The sequence below is a fragment of the Hordeum vulgare genome, chromosome 2H (genome assembly GCF_904849725.1).
Source record: "Hordeum vulgare subsp. vulgare chromosome 2H, MorexV3_pseudomolecules_assembly, whole genome shotgun sequence".
Taxonomy (NCBI): Eukaryota; Viridiplantae; Streptophyta; class Magnoliopsida; order Poales; family Poaceae; genus Hordeum; species Hordeum vulgare.
Genome location: NC_058519.1, coordinates 477,783,809 through 477,811,510, shown reverse-complemented (window position 1 = coordinate 477,811,510; position 27,702 = coordinate 477,783,809). Strand labels below are relative to the sequence as shown.

Genomic DNA, 27,702 nt, shown 5'->3' with positions numbered 1-27,702 from the left:
ATCGTAGCAGACACCTAGGGGTGGATCAAAGAACCGGAGCTAAGTTTCTACGACACGCACACACCAAAAAATAGAACTTGCTATGGAATTGAAACCAGAAGTACTGATGTCATGTAAACTTGCTCGTTCTTGCATATTGACAAACCACGTGAAATCGTTTAACACAAGATACGAAGGCAGGAAGAATGACATATATTATACATTATATATCCACTCTGATGAGTGAAAAGAAAGGGGAATTTAAAAAATCATTTGAAAGACTCAACAAGGGAAGATTCGCAACAACCTCTTCAGTTAATAGCTGCATAATTGCAGGCACTCACCACAAGCATTGTGAAGACAGATCCAAGCAATGCCATCACCAAGGCTGCAATTCAAATGGAGAAGGCCATGGCATTAGAATGCATGAAGTTTTGGGGGTAAATTTAGTGAATTGCTATTATGGAAAAAAATAGAAGCAAGTGACAAGTACCAAAGTATGGAAAAGATAGAGCCACGACGGCAGTTGAGAGGACAAGAACTGTCCTAACACACATTCCTGCAACGTAATTTCACATCTTTTTAGGCAAAGCCTCCTCTATCGATAAGGCAACCGGTGTCATCGTCAAGGCATATTTGGTGTATGGATTCACAATCTGAAACCAAAGGGATCAAATGTGGGAATGAGCACTTGTATGCTTATTTTGATAGAAGTGGAATAACTATCTGTGGGTTTGGTTAATCATACCGTCATCCAAATGGCGATCTTGGAGGGAACGCACTGTTGTGGCATGTTCAGTGTGAATTGCGACATCGTGGACTCGCCGAACATCAGAAACCCTGTGGCCGCAACCCCAGAGTACACAATTGTGACCACTATAAAGCTGAGACGGTGGAGAATAGCACATGTTAGCATGTAGCAAAACAAATAACTGCAGAAGCAGAGCATAGTATGGTACTGTAGCGTTTCATTTGTCAAGTTCATAACCTTACCAGAACAGGAGGACAAAAGGGAACTGCGAGCGCTCCTTCATTGATGAGTATATATTTGGGAAAACCAAGTGCCCTGAGAAGCAGTATCCATACAAGCCAAGTGCCACTAGAAGGTGGGTCAGGTTCAGCGCACTACCAGAAGGGTGGAACCCAACTCCATCGCCAATACCAACCCAAAACAGGCACACAATGACTGTTAGGGTTGCAACCATGCCTCCGGCTGCGAAATTTCAGAAGAAGAAGGGTCATGAAGGATACATCACACGTTCAAAGATTAGGAGTGGGAGGCAATATGCAAGTATTAACTACTGTTGGTAGCAATCTAACGTTGCTATGGATGATTAGAATTAGGGAGAATAGGGAGAATAAGTGGTGATGCTAGTATTGACATCGTTGCAAAAAATTATTTATGAACAGTACAAAACTTATTCTAAAGATTCAAATTAGTAGTACTCACCAGAAAGATAGGAGAGGAGACTGAGATTTCTGAGCCAAACTGATGGGAGAATTGCCAAATCCATTGATATCGCGAACATGTTATGAGAGTTCAAGTAGATGCCGGTAAAAGCTAAATGCGCAGAAGGAAACACTGAAGACAAGCTGTCTCCTAGCAGTGTGATGTACTCCACGCAGCATGCCTGTAAATAAGTGGCATGTTACATCAGATATGCAAAAAATCAAACGTTTTCCAAACACAGTAGTACCAGTATTCAGAGACAAAACACTTACATAAAGTTCTAGATAAAGGACAACCTGCAAAAGAAACATGAGGAGCAATATGAGTGATGTGAATTTTGCTAAATCTGTACAATTAGGTGGACAATAGGTAAATACACATACCGATACAAATACTCGACCTGGGATACCGAAAGCGGCTCGTCCGATATGGGGGTGTGTTTCAATGGTTGGCGAGCTGTCTATGCATCTCTTGAGAAGCAAACTGGTGTAGCATGAACATCCTCCCAACAAAGGAAGGAGGAGGAGGCTTAACCATCCCGCTTGTTTGATTCCAAAACACGTAGTGAGAATTCCAACACCGCACAAGACATTGAGCCCTGAAGTAATGAAAATAAACATTAGAACAAAAAAAATTAGAGTACTCCATGATTTGAACTATGGGAAAACAAATTGAGATGAATTGAGTGGATATATGTACCGTTGATGACAGATTGTCCACTGCTACACTTGGAGGACGACGGTGGGAGCTCAATGTAGTTGGATTTGAGGCACGACGACGTTGACCAAAAAACCCACACAAGCTAGCGATGAGCACGTGTTGTTCTTGTCCGACGCGACGTCGACACCGATATCGTACTCGCCGGAGATGAGATGGATGATAGAGATCAGTAACCGACCCCATCGAGACGGGCGAGGCCGTCGACACCAACGAGGGCGAGGGTTGGGTCAAGGGACTCCTCGACCTCGTTGACGCGGGTGAAGACATCGCATATCCGTGGGCGGCGCTTGAGTAGTAGGAAGAAGGCGAGAGCTGCGGATCCATGGACGCCCGCGTGAGCGCCTGCGCCGCGGGCGGTTAGCGAAGATGAGGATGAGTTCGGCCACGGCCGTGGGGGCGGTGGGCACCTGGAGGAGGAGGACCAACGTGATCTATGAGGGAAATCCTATGAGTGGTCGTCGGCCAGTAGCGCAATGGAGAGCGGATGCTTCGGACGGGACGACGATGGGGGATTTTTCTCGAGAGGGATGGGATGGGATGAGCGATCTGGTAGTTTCGTGAGGAAAGTTGGGGACGTGGGTGTCTAGTCGTGGGCGTTTTTTTACGGAGTTTTCATTCTTTTACTTTTTAACCAGGAAAGTGGGAATCGAGAGCTGGGATCGATCGCTGAGAGGTCGAACCATCGCGGAGGTTGAACCATCATGACGACACATCCTGCTTTAATAGTAGGGATTTATTTACTAGCAAAAGGGCCCGTGCGTTGCAATGGAAGAAAAAAAATATAATCTTCAATGATGATGATCACATTATGCCAGGGTGTTGGTCCTCCAGACCTAAGTTCGGAGACTTCCCCCATGCTATAGAGATTCACCGGCAGTCATGTGTAGCGGCGACGACAGCGGCACGTCCTCGGCTCGTTTCGGTGGTTCAATGGCCCCTTAGGGTCTTTGTTGTAAAAAAAATTATCTTTGTGGGGAGCAACTTTGTATCTTGTTGGGTTTATTAATAGATCTGTGGGCCTGTTCGCAAAGAAAAACATGATAAATGATGTTGCACACAAAATAAAGGTGGGGTGATCTCTTTGTATGCTTAAGGTGTTCCTAAAAATCTTTGTGAACACAATTTTAAATAATATGAAAATCAGCATTAAGCCATTTGTTTACATAAGTGGCGAAGGAAACATATACAATAGGCAAGATGGAAGATAATAACATATTTTAAAATCTACATATTTTTCTGATGGATTTTTAGATCTAGAATTGGTATTTGAAAGATATGAATATCTTAAAAGGTATTTGAATCTGTTCGTAAACAAAGTTAAACACAGAATTACTCGCCCAATATAGCCCATCAACTATGGATTCGTAGAGAAAGGGGAGGAAAGAAAAATAATAGTAAAAAAAATATGATGGTAGCAGGGATCGAACCCGACTCTCCCGTGCTGGAGACAACAGCGTTACCACGAGGGTACCCATGCGCTTGTGATTCTATACGGGACTTAACTATATGAACAAAAGTGGACGTCCAATGTTTCGAACTGCGGGGGCTAATGTTTCGAACTACGGGACTGCGGGTTAGTTTTGATTAAATATAGGGGTTTATCTATAAAATGTAAAAAAACGATTTGTTTTCCGACTTAAATCTGAACTACGGGTTGATTTCAGGAAACGATAGGGGGTTTTCTGTAAAACTACCACGACGGACGACAGAAACCGTAGGCGCTTTATTATTAGGGAGGGATGGCGAAAATTAACCTATCTGGACCACTTTGGTTTGTAGGGTCTAAAAAATTATTTCAATGTCATGTTCATATTTATGTCTTATATAGGATTTCACTTTGCTCAATTTGCATCACATGGTGAACATATCTATATTGTGTTCGGTCGTTTAGGGACCTTAATGTTTTTTTAATTATGTGTGAGGTGGTTTGTACTCCCTCTGTTTTACATTATGAAACTGAGTGGTACTGAATTTTCATAATAGATCTAAATCTTTTCCAATAAAAAGCATCACATGTAAAAAATGATTTTTTTTACCAAGAGATATGGTCGATGCAAAAAAATTGCAAATGTTTATTGGGGAAATTCTTATAAGAATCAACCATACACTTCGAATATGTGACATAGTTTTTTAAGGATGCCAATCCTCTGAGTTCTTATACTAGTGCAAAACTTTACCGTCATCTATAAATAAATAGTTATTGCGTACGATCTCCGTAGCAAACACTTTGTTTGGCGTAAGTTTTTTTGTTGTGCATTGAGTCAAACTATTTGTTAAATAATACTCACTTCGTCCGAAAATACTTAGCGTGGGAATGGATATATCTAGATGTATTTTAGTTTTAGATACATTCATTTGTATCCATTTTTGTGATAAGTAATTTCAGACGGAGTAAGTAGCATGCTATGCACTAGGTCGTGTGTGAGTGTGGTGGCATAAGTCTATAGTGTAGTTGGTATTTCTAATAAGTAAGTAGGTGATTCCATGCTGGAAAATAAAAAAAATAAAAACTGGATTATAGTGTGTTGTGAACTTTCAGTTGCCTGTGGTGACTGCATTCTTAACTAGATACGAAATAAACGATATAATTTAGTTCCTCCGTTTGAATTTTGTTCTAATGACCAAGTTGGCATTTTTCATGGCTAAATATCATATTCCCTATATAAGATCGTCCAATATGCTAGTGTAAAAAACATTCTTATATTATGAAAACGGAGGAAGTAGTACCTACTACCCATTTTGATTGACCAAAAAATTTCAAAAGTATTAATACAATAGTCGCAAAGCAAAACTAAAACTCTGGTTCACACAAAAATTAAGTTTCGTCAAAGCATAAGTGAGAGAACGCTCAAATGCCCAATCTCGATTGCGGAAATTTAATAAACATAGGAATACATAAATGTAGAAATGATATGCCATGTACCATGGAATCATATAAGATTTCAACACAGGGATATATGCCTTTGGATGATTCACACGAAACAAACACATAACCCGCAAAAATAACATGATTGGGGAGCGTGGGTAGATATATAGAGTGAAATTGCGTTGAACTTTTCAAAGGAAATAAAATAAAACAAGGTTTAACTCATGTTGAGATTCCAATGAAACAAAAGGCATATATCAATATATTCCATATGAATTTGGTGACCCCGATCATATGATCCAAAGCGCTTCCATAAAAAACAATCGTCAGATTTAAATGCTCCGAAATGGCTCTAAAAATCTTATTTTCCCTGTCCTGATTTATTAGACCCCATTGTATTTTGGGTCCAAGTTTGACCACATATTTGACTATCAAAAAATATTGCATGTCACACGAAAACATATTGTTATATTCATATTTTAATGTCGTCTTTAACTATATTATTTTTGCTATATATAGTTAAAATCATGGTTATTTTTAAACATATTTTGGGTTATTTTTAACCATGATTTTAACTATATATATGTAATTAAAATCACGATTAAAAAATGACTCAAAATACGAGGTGGGTAGTCAAACAAAACGGGGGTAGTAGGATCTAAAGAGGACCTAAGTTTGAAATACTAAATCACAAATTGATTTTGATTCATAGATCACATAGACAATCAAATGTAACCAAGCTCATGAATGTAAGTAGTGACTCTATTCCTTTACGTTGTGTTTGGATGTCTGTATTGTAGGCCTTCGTATTGTATCGGTTTCAATTTCAACACAACCAGGAAACTATAATGGAAATGAATACAAATTTGATTGTTTGGATGTTTATTGAATTGGCTCACAGTATTGTCATAAGGTTTCAATACAGTCGTGTTTGGATGTACAACTATGGAAATGCATAGCAACACTAGTATGTGCATTAAAATAGTAGTTGTATGACTATAATTGGATGATCATGTAGTAAAAAAGTGCGTCAATTATTCTAGAAATTGAGCATGACATCATATAATATTGACACAAAAACAAACAAAAAATAATTTTATACCAACAAAGTACAACACATATTGTTGTCCCAAATTCTCAACAGGGCATAGGTTCAAATGTAACAACACAATTGTTCAAATAAGTTGAAGTTGAACATTACATAGTTCCAAATATAACAAACCAAATAGTTCATATAGGTCCAAGTTTAACAAGACAAACATGAAAGCATAACTTGCTTAACTTCAAGGCAATAATAATAGTCAAGCCTTCCTCATGTGCATTGGCAGCTCCATTAGAGCTTCAAACAAGAGCTCATTAAGATTCATCTTTCCATAAGAGTGCAACATGTCTGATTCTCCCAACTCTGGTATCAACTCAAGTGCAGCAAGTATTTCAGAAGGAGTAGTAACCTTTGGCAATGGAAGTGGATCAGTTCTCTTCAAAGCATCCCTAAAAGTAGTCCTCATTTCTCCAATCATGCACATAATGGAATCACGTGTTCGTTGTCTCTTTCGTACCATTTCTGGAGAGGTTTCAATTGATTCTTCTAGATCTGTAACAGTCTCACCATCTGTCTTGGCACCTTCACCATCTGCATGATCTTTTGAATATATGGTAGATATGGCTTCCCAGTGCTTCACTACTTTGGTCTTGTAAGAAGGTAATGATTTCTATTTCTTATTAGCCTGCACAATACACCCGGCAAAGAAGAGTAAAGTTCTTGCCCCGTTTTGTTATATACAAAAATACAATGCAAATACATGGAAGTTACCTCCACATATTTAGTCCACACATCATCGCTATCAATAAGGAGCTTATGATTGACCCAATACCAACCAAAAGCACTTTGAGAAAGGGTCTTGTTAATGACTTCATATTGCTTGTCGAAAGTCCTAAGCCTTCTTAATATGTTGTCCTTCACGATATCCTTATTACACTTCTCCTTCACATTCTTGATAGTTGCAGTGTACACATGTGCTTTCCATCCATTTTGTGAATGGTCACCCTTGTTGTGATGATGAACAAGTACCTCAAGCATTGCAGCTTCCGTCTCATCATCCACACAATTCCTCTTTCCCGGAGGAGCAGTTCCTTCACCCATGCTGCTACAAAGAAAAAAAATTGCACAAAGGAAAGAAGTATGCCGGATCAAATCTCATGAAAAGCCATCATATATATTAACATAGAAAAGAAACGAAATGCCAAGAGAAACACTCGTACCACGAGGTATGAAAAATGCATCTTGACGAGCCCGTTGAGAGGTAGAGCCGAGGGAGAAGAGATAGCCTCCGGCAGAGGGCCACTTCGGGTCCATGAAGGAAGGGAAGGGGCGGCGATGAACGTGACCTGCAAGGTCAGATGGGGTCTGACGATAACGAGCTGTGTCGAAGAGAAGAGGAAAGGGTTACGCTGGAGGAGGGGGGATCGATGATAGAGGAAGAAAGAATGAAAAGCCGGCGAGCATACCTTCTCTACCGTGGAGGATCTGCCTGGGCACCGTCCTAGATCTGGTTGCCGCCGTTGTCCACTCGATCCCTTCCTCTGTCTCTGACTCGTGGTGGAAAGGGAAAAAAGCAACCCGAAGCATTTCTTTTTGCGGGAGTGAGGCAATTTAGCCGAAACCGTAGGTGTGTGCCTTTGTATTGCCGCGATGGGTGGGTGCGTGCGAGCGAAACTATCTGCAAATTTGTTTCCATTCTAGTCAGTTGATTCAGAGTACATCCAAACACCTCAATTGGGCCTACATCAATACCAAATCCAATTTGACAGCCCAATACAAACATCCAAACGCAGCGTTAGCAGCATGGTGTTTTGACACCCCCATTTTACATCATGAATTACTATTGATATGTGTGTTAATCCCGTCCATTATTCCTTAGTATCATACAACTATTATGCTCTTTCTCTCTGAATATGCAAGGTATATCATTCAGAGGGAAATATGTGGAAATTGGAATTCTCGATCGGGAAACCGAGAAAAAGGCAGAAAAATCAACTCGCTCCAAATGACTTGAAACATTACGGATAATTTTTTTTCTGGAATATTTGCGAATTTCTGGGCGAAAAATATACCAGAGAGGGGCCACCAGCTGGGCACAAGCCAACAAGTTGGCCGCCAGGCCGCGCCCTGATGGCTTGTGGGCCCCCTGCTGGCCCTCTAACGACCATCTTCTCCTATATGGTGTGTTTTATCGTAGAAAAAAATAATCAGAAGTAATCTTTCAGGACGAAGCGTCACCTTCTCAAGGTGGAAACCTGGCAGAGAGGCCCTTTTGCTCTCCGGTAGAGAGATTCTGTCGGGGAAACTTTCCTCCGAGAGGGGGAAATCGAAGCCATCATCATCACCAACGCTTACTCCTTCGTGGCAGGACCAATCTCCATCAATATCTTCACCAGCACCATCTCATCTCCAACCCTAGTTCATCTCTTGTATTCAATCTCTGTCTCAAAACCTGAGATTGGTACATGCGAGTTACTAGCTGTGTTGATTACATCTTGTAGTTGGTGCTTGTTGGATTACTTGGTGGAAGATATTATGTTCAGATCCTTAATTATTATTATTACACCTCTGATCTTGAACATGTTGATGAGGTGTGAGTAATAACTATTGTTCTTGAGGACATGTGAGAAGTCTTGTTATAGATAATCATATAAAGTTGGTATTCGTTCGATATTTTGATGATATGGATGTTGTTACTTCTCTTAGTGATGTCATGTGAACGTAGACTACATGACACTTCACCATGTTATGAGACTAAGGGAAGTAATTGTGGAGTAGCAAGTAGATGTTGGGTTGCAAGAGTGACAAACGCTTAAACCCCAGTTTATGCGTTGCTTCATAAGGGGCTGATTTGGATCCACATGTTTCATGCTATGGTTAGATTTATCTTAATTCTTCTTTTGCAGTTGTGTATGCTTGCGAGAGGGGGTAAAAATAAGTAGGTTGTTAGTTAAAGTAAGAACAACACCTTAGCACCGGTCCACCCACATATCAAATTATCAAAGTAGCGAACGCGATTCAACTCAATATGATGAACATGACTAGACAGAAATTCTCATGTGTCCTCTGAAGCGCTTGTTTTATATAAGAGAACTTTAAGGCATGTCATTTTCTATAAAAAGGATTTGTCTACCTTGCTGCACCTTTGTTACTATTGTTACTTTTCACTTGTTACGAATTGTCTTGGTACAAAACAATCTATCACTCTTACTTATAGCACTTGCACACAATACCTTGCTGAAAACTGCTTATTATTTTCTTCTGCTCCTCGTTGGGTTTGACACTCTTACTTATTGAAAGGACTATAATTACTGCCCTATACTTGTGGGTCATCAAGAATCTTTTCTGGCGCCGTTGTCGGGGAGTGAAGCCCCTCTCGTAAGTGAGAATTGGTAAGGAAACATTTTCTACACGTGCTGAAATTTACTAATGCTTGTCACTATGAACATCCACCCTTTGAGTGGTTTGTTCGGGGCATCTTCACCTTGAATTGAAGATGAGGAAACCGTTCCTCAACATACTAAACCTACTAAAAATATTTATTGTGAAATTCCTTCGGGTATGCTTGAAAAAATGTTATCTAATCCATATGATGGTACGATTCATCATGATTACCATTTGATATTTGTCGATGAGATTTGTGGATTGTTTAAGCTTTGAGGTCTATCCGGAGACAGAGTGAAGAAGAAAATTTTCCCTTTATCTTTGGAGGGGAAAGCATTAATTCGGTAAAGGCTATTGAATAATATTGGATCATGGGACTGGAATCACTTGAAGCTGAAATTTCATCAGAAGTTTTATCCTATGCATCTAATCCATCATGATCAGAATTTTATTTATAATTCTTGGCCTCGTGAAGGAGAAAGTGTCGCTCAAGCTTGGGGAGTCTTAAATCTATGATGCACACCTGCCCCAACAATGAGCTTCCCAAGAAATTATTATACAAAAAATTTATGCTCGGCTTACTCATGACGATCGAACATTAATTACTTGATTCTTGCACTGTTGGTTCTTATATGAAGAAGATTATTGAATTCAGATGGGACCTTTTGGAAAGGATTAAATGCAATTGTGAAGATTGGGAACTCGGTGAAGGTAAAGAGTCAGGTATAAAGCCTGATTTTGATTGCGTTAAATCTTTCATGGAAACTTCTACCTTTTGTCAGTTTAGCAATAAATATGGCCTTTACTCCGAGTTAGTATCTACTTTATATGAATCTTTTGCTACCTATGTTGACTTTCCCAAGGAAAAGTGGTTTAAATACCACATTCCCATTGGAAAATTACCTGAGGAACCTGTTAGAATTAAGAGGGAAGAAATAATTGTTAACCATGTTGATCCAATTGTTCCTACCGCTTACATTGAGAAACCTCCTTTTCCTGTTAGGATTAGAGAACATGCTAAGGCTACAATAGTGGTTAAAAAGAGTTATGTTAGGATACCTACACCTGCTGAACAAATAGTGGTTGAACCTAATGTGGCTATAGTTAAAGATCTCCTAGTTGATAATATTGATGGGCAGGTTATTTATCTATGTGATGAAGCTGCTAGAATTGCAAAACTTGTTATAAACAAACAAGATGAACTAGATAAAAGTAAACCAATGGCAGGCATGCATGTTATCTCAGTTAAAATTGGAGATCATTCTATCATGGCATGTGTGATACTGGTCAAGTTGTTGGGGAACGTCGCACGGGAAACAAAAATTTTCCTACGCGCACGAAGACCTATCATGGTGATGTTCATCTATGAGAGGGGATTTCCGATCTACGTACCCTTGTAGATCGCACAGCAGGAAGCGTTAAGAAACGCGTATGATGTAGTGGAACGTCCTCACGTCCCTCGATCCGCCCCGCGAACCGTCCCACGAACCGTCCCGCGATCCGTCCCACGATCTGCTCCGATCTAGTGCCGAACGGACGGCACCTCCGCGTTCGGCACAAGTACAGCTCGACAATGATCTCGACCTTCTTGATCCAGCAAGAGAGACTGAGAAGTAGATGAGTTCTCCGGCAGCGTGACGGCGCTCTGGAGGTTGGTGGTGATCTATCTCAGCAGGGCTCCGCCCGAGCTCCGCAGAAATACGATCTAGAGGAAAAACCGTGGAGGTATGTGGTCGGGCTGCCGTGGCAAAGTAGTCTCAAATCAGCCCTAATACCTCCGTATATATATGAGGGAGGGGGAGGGACTTGCCTTGAGGCTCAAGAGAGCCCCAAGGGGTCGGCCGAAGCAAGGGGGAGAGTCCTCCCCTTCCAATCCTTGTCCAACTAGGATTGGAAGGTGGAGTCCTTCTCCACTTTCCCACTTCCCCTTTTTTTTCTCTGATTCGTGCGCATAGGGCCTCTTGGGCTGTCCCACCAGCCCACTAAGGGCTGGTGCGGCACCCCTAAGGCCTATGGGCTTCCCCCGGGTGGGCTGCCCCCCCCCCCCCCGGTGAACATCCGGAACCCATTCATCACTCCCGGTACATTCCCGGTAATGCCGAAAACTTTCCAGTAATCAAATGAGGTCATCCTATATATCAATCTTCATCTCCGGACCATTCCGGAAACCCTTGTGTCGTCCGTGATCTCATCCGGGACTCCGAACAACATTTGGTAACCAACCATGTAACTCAAATACGCATAAAACATCGTCGAACCTTAAGTGTGCACACCCTGCGGGTTCGAGAACTATGTAGACATGACCCGAGAGACTCCTTGGTCAATATCCAGTAGCGGGACCTGGATGCCCATATTGGATCCTACATATTCTCCGAAGATCTTATCGGTTTAACCTCAGTGCCAAGGATTCATATAATCCCGTATGTCATTCACTTTGTCCTTCGGTATGTTACTTGCCCGATATTCGATCATCGGTATCCGCATACCTATTTCAATCTCGTTTACCGGCAAGTCTCTTTACTCGTTCCGTAATACAAGATCCCGTGACATACACTAAGTAACATTGCTTGCAAGGCTTGTGTGTGATGTTGTATTACCGAGTGGGCCCCGAGATATCTCTCTGTCACACGGAGTGACAAATCCCAGTCTTGATCCATACTAACTCAACGGACACCTTCGGAGATACCTGTAGAGCATCTTTATAGTCACCCAGTTATGTTGTGAAGTTTGATACACACAAGGCATTCCTCCGGTGCCAGTGAGTTATATGATCTCATGGTCATAGGAATAAATACTTGACACGCAGAAAAACAGTAGCAACAAAATGACACGATCAACATGCTACGTTCATTAGTTTGGGTCTAGTCCATCACATGATTCTCCTAATGATGTGATCCTATTATCAAGTAACAACACTTGCCTATGGCCAGGAAACCTTGACCATCTTTGATCAACGAGCTAGTCAACTAGAGGCTTACTAGGGACAGTGTTTTGTCTATGTATCCACACAAGTATTATGTTTCCAATCAATAGAATTATAGCATGAATAATAAACGATTATCATGAACAAAGAAATATAATAATAACTAATTTATTATTGCCTCTAGGGCATATTTCCAACAGTCTCCCACTTGCACTAGAGTCAATAATCTAGTTCACATCACCATGTGATTCTAACGAATCTAACACCCATATAGTTCTGGGGTCTGATCACGTCTTGCTCGTGAGAGAGGTTTTAGTCAATGGTTCTGAAACTTTCAGATCCGTGTGTTCTTTACAAATCTTCATGTCATCTTATAGATGCTGCTACTACGTGCTATTCGGAAATATTCCAAATATCTACTCTACTATACGAATCCGTTTCACTACTCATAGTTATTCGGATTAGTGTCAAAGCTTGCATCGACGTAACCCTTTACGACAAACTCTTTAACCACCTCCATAATCGAGAAAAATTCCTTAGTCCATTGGTTACTAAGGATAAATTTTGACCGCTGCTAGTGATTCAATCATGGATCACTCTCTGTACCTCTCAACAGACTTTGAGGCAAGGCACACATCAGGTGCGGTACTCAGCATGGCATACTTCAGATTCTACGGCCAAGGCATAGAAGACGACCTTCGTCCATTCTCTTTATTCTGCCGGGGTCGGGTTTTGAGTCTTACTCAAATTCACACCTTACAACACAACCAAGAACTCCTTCTTTGCTGATCTATTTTGAACTCATTCAAAAACTTGTCAAGGCATGCATCTTGTTGAAACTTCTATTAAGCGTTTCGATCTATCTCCATAGATCTTGATGCTCAATGTTCAAGTAGCGCATTCCAGGTATTCCTTTGGAAAACTCCTTTCAAACAACCTTTTATGCTTTACAGAAATTCTACATTACTTATGATCCACAATATGTCAACCACATATACTTATCAGAAATTCTATAGTGCTCCCACTCACTTCTTTGGAAATACAAGTTTCTCATAAACCTTGTACAAATCCAAAAGCTTTGATCATCTCATCAAAGCGTATATTCCAACTCCGAGATGCTTGCACCAGTCTATAAAAGGATCGCTGGAGCTTGCATACTTGTTAGCATCCTTAGGATCGAAAAAACCTTCTGATTGTATTACATACAATCTTTCCTCAAGGAAACCGTCGAGGAAACAATGTTTTGTCTTCCTATTTGCAATATTTCACAAATAATGCAGCATCCACTAACATAATTCCAACAAACTTTTAGCATCGCTATGAGTGAGAAAGTCACATCATAGTCAACTCTTTGATCTTGTCGAAAACATCTTTGCGACAAGTCGAGCTTTTCTTAATAGTGACTTATCACCATCATCGTATGTCTTCCTTTTAAAGATCCATCTTTTTTTAATAGTCTTACTACCATCAAGTAGTTCTTCCAAGGTCTACACTTTGTTTTATACATGGATCCTCTCTCGGATTTCATGGCCTCCGGCCATTTGTCGGAATCCGGGCCCACCATTGCTTCTCCATAACTCGTAGGTTCATTGTTGTTCAACAACATGACCTCCAAGACAGGGTTACCGTACCACTCTGTAGTAGTACGCGACCTTGTCGACCTACGAGGTCAGTAGTAACTTGATCTGATGCTCAATGATCACTATCATCAGCTTCCACTTCAATTGGTGTAGGCGCCACAGGAACAACTTCATGCGCCCTGCTACACACTGGTTGACGTGACGGTTCATTAACCTCATCAAGTTCCACCACTCTCCCACTCAATTCTTCCGAGAGAAACCTTTCCTCGAGAAAGGATCCATTTCTAGAAACAAACACTTTGCTTCCGGATCTGAGATAGGAGATATATCCAACTGTTTTGGATATCCTATGAAGATGCATTTATCCGCTTTGGGTTCGAGCTTACCAGACTGAAACTTTTTCACATAAGTGTCGCAGCCCCAAACTTTCAAGAAACGACAGCTTAGATTTCTCTAAACCTCAGTCTATACTGTGCCATCTCAACGGAATTACGCGGTGCCCTATTTAAAGTGAATGTGTTTGTCTCTAATGCATAACCCATAAATGATAGTGGTAATTCGATAAGAGACATCATAGCATGCACCATATCAAATAGGTCGCGGCTATGACACCATCACACCATGGTGTTCTTGGTGGCATGAATTGCAAAACAACTTCCACATTGTCTTAACTGTGTACCAAAACTCGCAACTCAGATATTCATCTCTATGATCATATCGTAGACAGTTTATCCTCTTGTTACGACGAACTTCACTCTGAAACAGAATTGAACTTTTCAATATTTCAGACTTGTGATTCATTAAGTAAATACTCCTGTATCTACTCAAATTGTCATTGAAGTAAGAACATAATGATATCCACTGCGTGCCTCAGCACCCATTGGACTGCATACATCAAAATGTATTACTTCCAACAAGTCACTATCTTGTCTCATCTCAATGAAAACAAGGCCTTGCTCATGTGGTATGATCTGCATGTCTCAAGTGATTCAAAATCAAGTGAGTCCAAATGATCCATCTGCATGGAGTTTCCTCATGTGTTTTATACCAACAGGTATGGTTTGCATGTCTCAAACGTTTCAAAAATGAGTGAGTACTAAGATCCATCAGCATGGAGCTTCTTCATGCATTTTACACCAACATGACTCAAGTGGCAGTGCCACAACTAAGTGGTACTATCATTATTACTTTGTATCTTTTGGCACTAATATTGTGAACATGTGTAACACTATGATCGAGATTCAATAAACCATTGAGGGTAATTATTCAAGCAAATAGAATAACTATTATTCTCTTTAAATGAATAATCGTATTGCAATAAACACGATCCAATCATGTTCATGCTCAACGCAAACACCAAATAAAAATTATTTAGGTTTTACCACCAATCCCGATGATAGAGGGAGCGTGCGACGTTTGATCACATCAACCATGGAAACACTTCCAACACTTATCGTCACCTCGCCTTTAGCTAGTCTTCGTTTATTCCGTAGCTTTCATTTCATGTTACTAATCACTTAGCAACCGAACCGGTATCCAATACCCTCGCGCTACTAGGAGTACTAGTAAAGTACACATCAACATCATGTATATCAAATATACTTCTTTCGACTTTGCCAGCCTTCTTATCTACCAAGCATCTAGGGTAGCTCCGCCTCAGTGACCGTTCCCCTCATAACAGAAGCACTTAGTCTCGGGCTTGGGTTTAATCTTGGGTCTCTTCATTAGTGCAACAACTGTTTTGCTGTTTCACGAAGTATCCCTTCTAGCCCTTGCCTTTCTCGAAACTTAGTGGTTTTACTAACCATCAACTATTGATGCTCCTTCTCGATTTCTACTTTCGCAGTGTCAAACATCACGAATTGCTTAAGGATCATTGTTTCTATCCTTGATATGTTATAGTTCATCACGAAGCTCTCACAGCTTGGTGGCAGTGACTTTGGAGAACCATCACCATCCCATCTGGAAGATTAACTCCCACTTGATTCGAGCGATTGTCGTACTCAGACAATCTGAGCATACGCTCAACGATTGAGCTTTTCTCCTTTATTTCGTGGACAAAGAATCTTGTCGGAGGTCTCATACCTCTTAACAAGGGCACAAGCATGAAATCACTATTTCATCTCTTTAGAACATCTCTTATGTTCTGTGACGTTTCAAAACGTCTTCGGCGCCTTGCTTCTAAGCCATTAAGTATTTTGCACTGAACTATTGCGTAGTCATCAGAAACGTGTATGTCGGATGTTCACAACATTCACAGACGACGCTCGAGGTGTAGCACACCGAGTGGTGCATTAAGGACATAAGCCTTCTGCGCAGCAACGAGGACAATCCTCAGTTTTACACTCATTCCGCAAAATTTGCTACTATCAACTTTCAACTAAATTTTCTCTAGGAACATATAAAACAGTAGAGCTATAGCGCAAGCTACATCGTAATTCGCAAAGACCATTAGACTATGTTCATGACAATTAGTTCATTTAATCATATTACTTAAGAACTCACACTCAAAAAGTACATCTCTCTAGTCATTTGAGTGGTACATGATCCAAATCCACTATCTCAAGTCCGATCATCACGTGAGTCGAGAATAGTTTCAGTGGTAAGCATCTCTATGCTAATCATATCAACTGTACGATTCATGCTCGACCTTTCGGTCTCTTGTGTTCCGAGGCCATGTCTGTACATGCTAGGCTCGTCAAGTTTAACCCGAGTGTTCCGCGTGTGCAACTGTTTTGCACCCGTTGTATGTGAACGTTGAGTCTATCACACCCGATCATCACGTGTTGTCTCGAAACGACGAACTATTGCAACGGTGCACAGTCGGGGAGAACACAATTTCATTTTGAAATTTTAGTGAGAGATCACCTCATAATGCTACCGTCGTTCTAAGCAAGATAAGGTGCATAAAGGATTAACATCACATGCAATTCATAAGTGACATGATATGGCCATCATCATGTGCTTCTTGATCTCCATCACCAAAGCACCACCACGATCTTCTTGTCACCGGCGTCACACCATGATCTCCATCGTCATGATCTCCATCAACGTGTCACCATCGGGGTTGTCGTGCTACTCATGCTATTACTACTAAAGCTACGTCCTAGCAATATAGTAAACGCATCTGCAAGCACAAACGTTAGTTTAAAGACAAGCCTATGGCTCTTGCCGGTTGCCGTACCATCGACGTGCAAGTCGATATTAACTATTACAACATGATCATCTCATACATCCAATATATCACATCACGTCGTTGTCCATATCACATCACAAGCATACCCTGCAAAAATAAGTTAGACGTCCTCTAATTGTTGTTGCATATTTTACGTGGTTGCCATGGGTATCTAGTAGGATCGCATCTTACTTATGCAAACACCACAACGGAGATGTATGAATTGCTATTTAACCTCTCTCCAAGGACCTCCTTAGTCAAATCCGATTCAACTAAACTTGGAGAAACCGACACTCACCAGTCATCTTTGAGCAATGGGGTTGCTCGTAGCGATGAAACCAGTCTCACGTAAGCATACGAGTAATGTCGGTCCGAGCCGCTTCGATCCAACAATACCGCGGAATCAAGAAAAGACTAAGAAGGGTAGAAAATCACACATCACCGCCCACAAAAACTTTTGTGTTCTACTCGAGATAACATCTACGCATGAACCTAGCTCATGATGCCACTGTTGGGGAACGTCGCACGGGAAACAAAAAATTTCCTACGCGCACGAAGACCTATCTTGGTGATGTTCATCTACGAGAGGGGATTTCCGATCTACGTACCCTTGTAGATCGCACAGCAGGAAGCGTTAAGAAACGCGGTTGATGTAGGGAACGTGCTCACGTCCCTCGATCCGCCCTGCGAACCGTCCCGCGATCCTTCCCACGATCCGCTCTGATCTAGTGCCGAACGGACGACACCTCCGCGTTCAGCACACGTACATCTCGACGATGATCTCGGCCTTCTTGATCCAGAAAGAGAGACAGAGAGGTAGATGAGTTCTCCGGCAGCGTGACGGCGCTCCACAGGTTGGTGGTGATCTATCTCAGCAGGGCTCCGTCCAAGCTCCGCAAAAATACGATGTAGAGGAAAAACCGTGGAGGTATGTGGTCGGGCTGCCGTGGCAAAGTTGTCTCAAATCAGCCCTAATACCTCCGTATATATAGGAGGGAGGGGGAGGGCCTTGAATTGAGGGTCAAGAGAGCCCCAAGGGGTCGGCCGAAGCAAGGGGGAGAGACCTCCCATTCCAATCCTAGTCCAACTAGGATTGGAAGGTGGAGTCCTTCTCCACTTTCCCACTTCCCCTTTTTTCTCTCTGATTCCTGCGCATAGGGCCTCTTGGGCTGTCCCACCAGCCCACTAAGGGCTGGTGCGGCACCCCTAAGGCCTATGGGCTTCCCCCGGGTGGGCTGCCCCCCCGGTGAACATCCGGAACCCATTCGTCACTCCCCGTACATTCCCGGTAATGCCGAAAACTTTCCGGTAATCAAATGAGGTCATCCTATATATCAATTTTCGTCTCCGGACCATTCCGGAAACCCTCGTGTCGTCTGCGATCTCATCCGGGACTCCGAACAACATTCAGTAACCAACCATATAACTCAAATACGCATAAAACATCGTCCAACCTTAAGTGTGCACACCCTGCGGGTTCGAGAACTATGTAGACATGACCCGAGAGACTCCTCGGTCAATATCCAATAGCGGGACCTGGATACCCATATTGGATCCTACATATTCTCCGAAGATCTTATCGGTTGAACCTCAGTGCCAAGGATTCATATAATCCCGTATGTCATTCCCTTTGTCCTTCGGTATGTTACTTGCCTGAGATTCGATCGTTGGTATCCGCATACCTATTTCAATCTCGTTTACCGTCAAGTCTATTTACTCGTTCCGTAATACAAGATCCCGTGACATACACTAAGTCACATTGCTTGCAAGGCTTGTGTGTGATGTTGTATTACCGAGTGGGCCCCGAGATACCTCTCCATCACACGGAGTGACAAATCCTAGTCTTGATCCATACTAACTCAATGGACACCTTCGAAGATACCTGTAGAGCATCTTTATAGTCACCCAGTTACGTTGTGACGTTTGATACACACAAGGCATTCCTCCGGTGCCAGTGAGTTATATGATCTCATGGTCATAGGAATAAATACTTGACACGCAGAAAAACAGTAGCAACAAAATGACATGATCAACATGCTACGTTCATTAGTTTGGGTCTAGTCCATCACATGATTCTCCTAATAATGTGATCCTGTTATCAAGTAACAACACTTGCCTATGGCCAGGAAACCTTGACCATCTTTGATCAACGAGCTAGTCAACTAGAGGCTTACTAGGGACAGTGTTTTGTCTATGTATCCACACAAGTATTGTGTTTCCAATCAATACAATTATAGCATGAATAATAAACGGTTATCATGAACAAAGAAATATAACAATAACTAATTTATTATTGCCTCTAGGGCATATTTGCAACACAAGTACCTCAAGATTTCTTAGTACTTGGTTCGGAACAAGATAACTTTTGTCCCATCATATTTGGTAGAACTTTCCTGAATACGGTTAATGCTGAAATCAATTGTGCTATTGAGAAGGTCAAAGTGAGATTTGGTGATATTTATCATGAGTTTAATTTCTCCAAGTTTAGAAACAACCACATGAAAAAGAATTTCCTAGTAAGGATGAAATAATTGGTCTTGCTTCTATTTATGTACCTCCTACCGATCCACTAGAACAATCTTTGCTTGACCATGAGAATGATATGCGTTTGAATGAAAGGAATGAAATAGATAGGATACTCCTTGATCAACAACCTATCCTTAAGCACAACTTACGAGTTGAAATTTTAGGTGATCCTCCTCCACCCAAGGGAGATCCCGTATTTGAGCTTAAGGCTTTACCTAATACTATGGAATACGCTTATCTTGATGACAAGAACATATATCCTGTTATTATTAGTTCTAACCTTTCAGAGCATGAGGAAAAGAGATTACTCAAAACTGTAAAGAAGCACATGGTTGCTATTGGATATACTCTTGATGATCTTAAGGGTATAATCCCCACTCTGTGTCAGCACAAGATTAATATGGAACCGAATGCTAAACCAACCGTTGATCATCAACGTTGTCTCAACCCTAATATGAAAGGGGTTGTAAGAATTGAAATACTAAAAATTCTAGAAGCGTGTATAATTTATGATATTGCTGATAGTAGATGGGTAAGTCCTAATCATTCCGATCCTAAGAAAGATGGCATAACTGTTGTTCCCAATGATAAAAATGAACTTATTTCACAAAGGATGGTAATTGGTTATAGGATGGTAATTGATTTGAGGAAATTGAATAAGGCTGCTAGAAAAGATCATTACCCCTTGCCTTTTATTGATCAAATGTTAGAAAGATTATCTAAGCACACACACTTTTGTTTTCTTGATGGTTACTCCAGATTGAAAGTGCGTTATATCGACTAGAGGGGGGTGAATAGGAGATTTTTATAATTTCATCACTGAGGAAATTCCTAGTGAAGAAATTCCTCAGTCATGAACTGAGTGCAACGGAAATAGTACAAGATCAGGTGTGCAAAAACGTCTACACCTAAGTACTCGATGAGATTTCAGAGAATCGGTTTGCACGGATCACAAGTACAGAGTAAGCAGGTGAAGATTAACTCAAGTGAAGAATTTGAGGTTGAGGAAATTCAGAGAAAATCTTCAAACAATACAAATGAATGTCTTCAACATACAATTGAAGAAATGAGAATGTTGAAGAAATAGAACCTATAGCTTGATGAAGATAGTTGTTGACGACCCAGTTCGAATTGCTATGACAGTTGTACGTTTGGTTCAGAGCGGCTTGGTATTGAAACCAAAGGACACACAGTCCCTACCGTATTCTCCTTGAGCTAAGGACACAAAGTCCTCGCCCAACACTCGTGGTAAGTCTTCAGGGAAGACTTCCAAACCCTCACAAACTCGGTCACCCGACGATCCACAATTGACTGTTGGATGCTCTAGACCACGACGCCTGACCGTCTAGAGGATACATAGTCCTCAATGGTAACAAGCGTCGGTTCCACACATGAACAACTTCTTCAGTGATGCTCAATCACTTGGGTTTTTGGTTTGGGTTTTGGTTCTTGGGGTATTTCCTCACTTGATGATTTTCTCTCGAAGACTCTGAGGAATTTGGGTTGCTCTAAATGACAAGTGTCAGTTTCTCTCGGAGCAGCCAACTAGCAAGTGGTTGTGGGGGCGGCCATTTATAGCCTGGGAGCATCCTGACATGATTTGACATAAATGCCCTTAAATAATATGACCGTTGGGTGGATAAGATCGGTGAGGTGGCGCGTGGCGCGGCAACGGTCGGAACTTTCAACTGTGAAAGTCCTCATGTCTCTCATATTCCTCACTTTGAGGCTTTGGTAGATTTAGGCTTGGGTTGAGCATCATGAGGAAAATCATTCCGTAGTTTTACCTCGCCCCCTTTAACAGTACGACGTTCCTACGAGTCAAGTGTAAAGAAAATGAAATAGAAAGATTAAATCTTCACGCTTCAAAGTCTTCAGACTATTTTCTTCACGACGCACCAAATTCCTCATCTTCAATATCTTCATGAGGAATATCAATTTCTTTGCAATTTCTTCGTGATCAAAGTCTTCACCCGAAGACATACATTTTTAGGGGTCGATATTCATCGGATAACTCAAACTCCTCCACGACTTATAGAGCTTGTGTACACTCACAAACATATCAGTCTCTTGACCTATAAGTCTTCAAACCACGAAAATCACTAAGGGGCACTAGATGCACTTACAATCTCCCCCTTTTTGGTGGTTGATGACAATTAGGTTAAGTTTTCAATGGGGATACTAATAAGGAATGTAAGTACAGAGTTTGAGGAATTTGAAGTCAAGATACAGAGAAACTCCCCCTGAAGATGTGCATATTTTGAGGAATTTTCTTTGTACAACAGATGCACATTCATGATTTATATCATGGAGATCTCCCCCTGTATCTTGCAATTCATTCATGCATTTGACATATAGTATGAGGAATTAGAAATGCATGATGAAAAATGGCGTGTGACGAATTTCAGCATGCCTGCATAAATAAACTTCGAGGAATAAGCATGCGGGGAAAAACGTTCAAAAGAGTCAGAACACTATCGGGCTTAAGTTACAACTCATTACATCAAAAACTTCAGAAGATCCAAGAGTTTGTAACTTAATAAAGCATATAAGCCCATAATTGAAACCCGCTTGAAGACTAACTCTCATATTCCCCCCTTTGTCATCAAGTAACAAAAAGGGACAAAACTGAGGACTAACGCCCTTGAAGAATTTCACTTCTGTGTTGGTGTAGAGGCGTGAGCATCCTTGGAGGCAGGCTTCTTTCTTGGACCAGTTGCAGTATCCTCTGGTTCTTCATCTGATTCTGCAGTGCGAAATGAAGAAAATGAACTATCCTCCAATTCATGAACTAGAGTAGGCTTGAATTTCTTCTTTAGAGGCCACGACCATTCAAAGTCTTGAGTAAATTCCATTTCTTCAAGTTCCTTGGGAGTCTTGAGGTGAGCCAAGGTGGCCCAAGTGCGATCAAATACCTCATGAAGATAATAGTGATTTTTCTTCACTGCATTTTGAGTCTCATTGAGGGCTTTCACAATGGCGCCAAGCTGGCGTTTCACGCACTTGTGATTGCGATCGACTTTCTGGTGAAGACTGAGGAGAAGCTCTCTGTTAGTCATCACACTAGGGGCAGTTGGGCTTGAAGGTTCTTGAGTGGCAGTGTCATCATATGAGGAACAAGAGTCAGCCTTGCAAAATTGACCATCTAGGGGCCAATTTCCTTCATCAATCACGGACTTGCCTTTGCCTTCAAGTGGTTCAAAAGATTTCTTGATGACTTTGATAGGCGGCAGATAGCTGAGGTGATTCTAAAAGTTAGCTTGATAGTTAATTCCAGATTTGTTCCTGATGAATCTCATGATCCAAGGTGCATAAATCTTCAGCTCATATGGCGACAAAGCATTGTCAGCCAAAGTCCTCAAGAAGAAATCATGAAGATTCATAGGGATGCCATGAGTGATGTTGAACATGATATTCTTCATGATGCCTACGACATCTTCTTCATTGTGACGCCCTTTGATAGGTGTGAAGGAATATGACAAGATTCTATAGACAGTTCTGGGCTCATACTTCAGATCCTTCACCAGGAATCTAGTCCTTCGAGGTTGGCCCTAAGCCAAAGGCTTCATGAGGACTTCCATGATCTTGTTTGGCAGTTCTCTTTCATCATATATTCTGACCGCATCCTCTGAACGAATTGATATTGGAAGAGCAAGAAGCAATTCCGTGGCTGGAGCTTTGTAATGAGTGTGCTAAGTCATCCAGTCCAAGACCCACGTGTTGACGTCATTAGGGTCACCTCAAATATGCAATGTGGCATAGAATTGAAGAACTATGTCAGTATTCCAATCATTAATATCTGTACAGAATGGAAGTAGGCCTGCTTCATGAAGAACATTGAGGACTGGCGCGAAGCAAGGTATTTCCTCCATGTCACAGCGAGGAATGTGAGTGTGATGAAATATCTTCTTTCTTCCACACTGTAAGTGCATCTAGTGCCCCTTAGTGATTTTGGTGGTTTGAAGACTTATAGGTTAAGTATCTAATGTGTTTATGAGTGTACACGGGATCTATAAGTCATTGAGGAGTTTGAGATATTTGAAGAATATCGACCCCTAAAAATATATATCTTCGGTTGAAGAAATTGGTCTGAAGCTGAACAAATGAATCGCGAGGAATCTGCGATGAAATTGATATTCCTCATGAAGATACTGAAATTGAGGAATCCGGTGTGTCCTGAAGAAAATCACTTTGAAGAATTTGAAGCATGAAGATTTACTCTTTCTGTTTTATTTTCTTCGCATTTGAGTAATAGGAACACCGTACTGTTAAAGGGGGTCGAAGTTACACTTTGGAATGAATTTCCTCATGATGCTCAACCCAAGCCTAATCCTATAAAAAGCCTCAAGTGAGGAATACGAGTGACATGAGGACTCTCACAGTTGAGGGTTCCGACCGTTTCGATAGCCACGCCAAGTCATTGGTCTTATCCACTCCAACGGTCATATTATTTAAGGGCATTAGTGTCAAATCATGTCGGGATGCTCCTAGGCTATAAATAGCCACCCCCCACAACCATTAGCTGGTTGGCTGCTCCGTTAGAAACTGACACTTGTCATAAGAGCAACCCAATTCCTCAGAGTCTTCGAGAGTAATTCATTAGTGAGGAAATACCCCATACACCGAAACCACAAACCAAACCTAGTGATTGAGCATCACTGAAGAAGTTGTTCCTGTGTGGGACTGAAGCCTTTTACCTTTGAGGACTGTGCATCCCCCACATGGTTAGGCGTCATGGTCTAGAGCTTTCCAGCAGTCAATTGTGGATCGCCGGGTGACCAAGTTTGTGAGGGTTTGGAAGTCTGCCCTGAAGACTTACCACGAGTGTTGGGCGAGGACTGTGTGTTCTTAGCCCAAGGAGAACACGGTAGGGACTGTGTGTCCCGGGACTATGTGTCCTTTGGTTTCAATACCAAGCCGCTCCAAACCAGATGTACGACTGTCACAGCAGTTGGAACTGGGTCATCAACAACTGTCTTCACTAAGAAACGGGTTCTTATTCCTCAACTCCTTCTTTCCTCGAATTAAGTGTTGATGACTTTCACTGCTACTGTTTGAAGAATTTGCTGAAGACTTTCTCTGAATTTCCTCAACCCCAAATTCTTCATGTCAGTTAATCCTCATCTGTATTCTGCGTGCTTGCTCACAGTGCAATCTGTTTTCACATTCCTCACTCTGAAAAACTGTTGTTGTGAAACTTTGCACTTCTGATCCTTTACCGTTTCCGCTGTAAGTTAGTCATCAGTGAGGAATTTCCTCAAAAGGAATTTCCTCAGTGATGAAATTCTAAAAATCTCCTATTCACCCCCCCTCTAGTCGATATAACGCACTTTCACACACAACACAGAAGCATAGTAGTTGAGTTGATTTCTGGTCTAGAACTTTCTGCGCCTGATGCGAAGCCTATCATAGGGATTTTCTCCTGTGAAGTAATGACATTCATCATAGAATGCTTCCTTCTGAAACTTCGGCCTCTTGGAGAAGGGCCGATGAGGCTTTGGTTGAAGATTATGTTGCTGTTCATCTTGAAGAGTTGTGGCCAGCACAATTGCAGTTTCAGGATTTACCACTACAATTACAGTTTCAACATTTTGAGCATGAGCGTTTTCTTCAACTTGAGAAGTTTGCTGACCTGAGGAAGCAGTTGCAGTTTTAGGTGCTGCATTTTCTTCAGCTGATGTAGCTGATTCTCGGTCTTGTGTTGATTCCTCATGTGAGCTCTTTTCATCTGAGCCAGTTAGAATCTTAGTGGCAGCCGGAGTTTGAGGAATTGGAGCTGTTCTTGGTGAGTTTGGGTGAGCCTCTTCCCAGAACTCATCATGGATAACAGGTGTGTTGCATCTAATTTCTTCATCACCCTCCTTTTCTTCGGTAGTCATTGGAGGTGTTGTGACTTGAGGAATGTCATCTGCTTGAATTTCCTCATCCATCGATGTGGATGCACGAGAGCGATTGTTTGCCATTTCTTCATCCTCTTCTGGAATGATGTATTCCTCACCGAATGGAAAAATCATATACGATGGTGCTACATCTAGGGGAGTGGCATCCACTGGGGCTGATGAAGACTATGAAGGCATAGTCTTCAGGCGTTTTTCCTCCGAGGATTCTGAAGTAATTGAAGCTTTTCTCTTCTTAGCTTCTTTTTCAGCGGCTTTAGTTTTCTTCACGTCTACTGCAGACGGAGAGGTCACTTTCTTCACCTTTGAAGACTAAGGTGAAGGAGCATTTTCATCAGGCACTGCTTTATCAGTGTGAGGCCTGGCAGATTCTTCAGCTAGAATATTCTCAGGAATTTCTTCAGCTGCTGGTTCTTCATTTTCATCATCCTCAACCATTTTCACGGTATAGCTTGGCTGAGGTTTTGTTGGCTGCTTTGGAGCGGTAACCCAACTGTTGTATTCATCAAGTACAGCAGTTGCGGCTTTGACAAATTGCACTTTGGCACCCTTTTGATCAACATGAAGACTTGTATATCTGTAAGTGAGGGTCTTTAGCTCGGCCTGAGTAGAAACAAGCTTCTCACGAGATAGGTTGAGGAGGTTCTGCTTCAAGAATTTCTCCTTTTTGATCTTTGCAAGCCTAGCTTGTTTGGCTTGCTGATCCTTCCATTTTTCTTCATTGATGAATGTAGCAACCATATGGCTTACTCAAGGAGGAAGCTTCAAATCATCAATTGGAGTGTTTGGATCCTCATGCCAAAGATCGATGAAGTTTAACAATTCCTTCGGATCCAGTGCGGGGGGAATGGTGCTACCAGTGGCTTGTGCAATTCTTTCTTCCTTGTTTCTGATGATGGCTTGAAGATTTTCATCATCATATTCTTCACTTCCTTCTGATGCAGAAGGAATGTTGACGACTTTGCGTGGACTTGGCCATGTACCTCTACGAGCAGTCATCTTAGTCTTCAACAAACTTGGTGAAGATTTTGAAGCTGAGCCGGTGGCAGATGGTATAGAGGAACTTGGGTTTTCAGATTGAAACTTCCTGAGATGCTTCTGCGAGGAGGTGAAGACTTTGCTGCAGTTGAGGATTTTGCAGTTGTTGCTAGTTTCTCAGGAAGTTGCTCTTTTGATGCTCATGTTGAGGCTTTTGGCTTGAGAATTGTTTCTTCAACATGGCCTTCTTCTGATGATTTTCTGTAGCAGAGGCCTCAGGAGCTGAAGAAGTGGCGGCAGTAGCTGCAACAGAGTCCTCATTGATTTTGTGACACCAACTTTAGCCTTTTTCTGTAGATTAGCAAATATTTGTCTTTTTCATTAGGGTAATCCTCAATTGTGGCTACACTTGAGGGATGTGCTGCTTGTTGATCTCCCTGTGTCAACCTTTTGCAGGGAGACTTGAGAGCAAATTTCTTGGCATATTTTGGAGTGACATATCTGTATTCTTTCCACTCCTTTGCACATCTGTGTTCTATATTTTGAAGCCTTATCTTGCGCTTCGCCATGGTCTCTTTACCATGAATTTCCTCATGAGGTGTACAATATTCAGCATAGATCTCCTCAGGGATCTCAAAGGCAGTGTTCTGTTCCAGCTTCTTGCCACCTTTCTGTTTTCTGTCTTCCTCAATTTTCTTTAACTAAGGCTTTTGCTGAGGAATTTTTATTATTGATGATTCTGAGGACACAAGTAATGTTTCTTCTAGAAATGCTACAAATGAGTTAAGTTGATGAGAACCTAGTGATTCACCAGCTGACATTTTGTACCTGTGAACACAGTATAGGTGCGAAGAATTTGGAGAGGTCATATGCGTTGTCAGATTTGAGGAAATTGAAAAATTACTTAAGTTGAGGAATTTGACGAGTGAGTTGAGGAATTTGATTAAGCATTCTGAACTTGGGTTCCAGAGTTGTGCATATTCGAAAATTTACACAATTGAGGAATCTCATGAAGAATTTAGTGACTTAGTGAAATTCATCAAGTGTTCTAGACATGGGTGTGCACAGCTGAGAGAATTTCTGAGGAAAAACTGATTTCACGACTCTAAAGGGAATAAAGAGATCAACAGAGGTAGTAAAATAGGATTTTATTTTCCGTGTGCGAAGAACACGATGAACTGA

General features: G+C 41.5%; 1 long non-coding RNA gene and 1 pseudogene across 2 annotated transcripts; both read right to left on the bottom strand.

The window, feature by feature from the left end:
- Nucleotides 1-290: 290 nt before the first annotated feature.
- Nucleotides 291-2,832, bottom strand: LOC123428353 (annotated as a pseudogene).
- Nucleotides 2,833-6,096: 3,264 nt separating this feature from the next.
- LOC123430286 lies at nucleotides 6,097-7,678 on the bottom strand. Of its 2 annotated transcripts, none has more exons than XR_006622911.1 (4): nucleotides 7,524-7,678; nucleotides 7,278-7,436; nucleotides 6,829-7,162; nucleotides 6,097-6,742 (listed from the first exon to the last, which is right to left on the bottom strand). It is a non-coding gene; the product is annotated as an uncharacterized LOC123430286 (long non-coding RNA). The 2 variants fall into 2 exon arrangements; XR_006622910.1 differs by having other exon boundaries at nucleotides 6,829-7,159.
- Between the last annotated feature and the right edge of the window lie 20,024 nt (nucleotides 7,679-27,702).